Raw genomic sequence first — 897 nt, 5'->3', positions numbered from 1 at the left:
GTACATAGAAAGTCATCTGATAGTTAGAGAATTTATGGACATGGCTGCAACACAACTCGAACATGAGCCTGACATTTCCATGAACAATCAAAGCGGGAGTAAGAGATGGTAGCTTAACACAGAGGACCTACTTGTTGACGTTGGTTCAATGGGTGGAAAGAAGATTGATGTAGATGTAAATGTAAATGTAAATGAGAGGATCATGTAGAGCAAACCGGTAGCACTGTATTAGAGGAAGGTACAAACTTTCGAGCTATATTCTGAACTGTCCGAAACCGTAGCTCTCGGTTGTATGGTTTCATGTGTATGTATATAAAAAGGGACTTTGTACTGTTAGCTCTTGTAAAACGTGTAGCACTTATTCCCGTACGTTAACACTTAATTACGTTTTGAATAATGGTTGATGATTTTCTAGTGTGTATATATATAATAACATTGGGTTTATATTAGATAGCCCTCTAGTTTCTTTGTTCCAATCAGTCATAATGGATATTGTGACATGGTATGGCTGGCTATTTTAAGTCTAGGCATCATCAACAAATACAAAAATTACAAATCACAGTCTAGTCTTTTTGGGTAAAAAAGGAATGTGGTTTATCAAACAGGATTAAGGGCCTGTCACCTCACAAATCAGTTCGATTAATACAATAGAACTAATCCTGTACAAGTCAAGTCCTGACCATTGCTCGTTTTGCTCTGTTCTCAATGAGGGATAATCTTGATTCTTGATTCTATGATCTTGAAAACATTTTCATCAACATTTAACAAAGAATATTATTCTCTTAACATATCCACCTAACCTAAGGAATCAAAGCGATTCCTAATCAACACAAAGAGATACTGGTTTCGAACTTCTAGGTTTATGAGGTTTATTGCACCTTTTCCAAGATGATCAAT

This window comes from Camelina sativa, chromosome 13 (assembly GCF_000633955.1).
Source record: "Camelina sativa cultivar DH55 chromosome 13, Cs, whole genome shotgun sequence".
Lineage (NCBI taxonomy): Eukaryota > Viridiplantae > Streptophyta > Magnoliopsida > Brassicales > Brassicaceae > Camelina > Camelina sativa.
The sequence above is the reverse complement of the archived record's forward strand: the minus strand, read 5'-3'. Positions refer to the sequence as shown.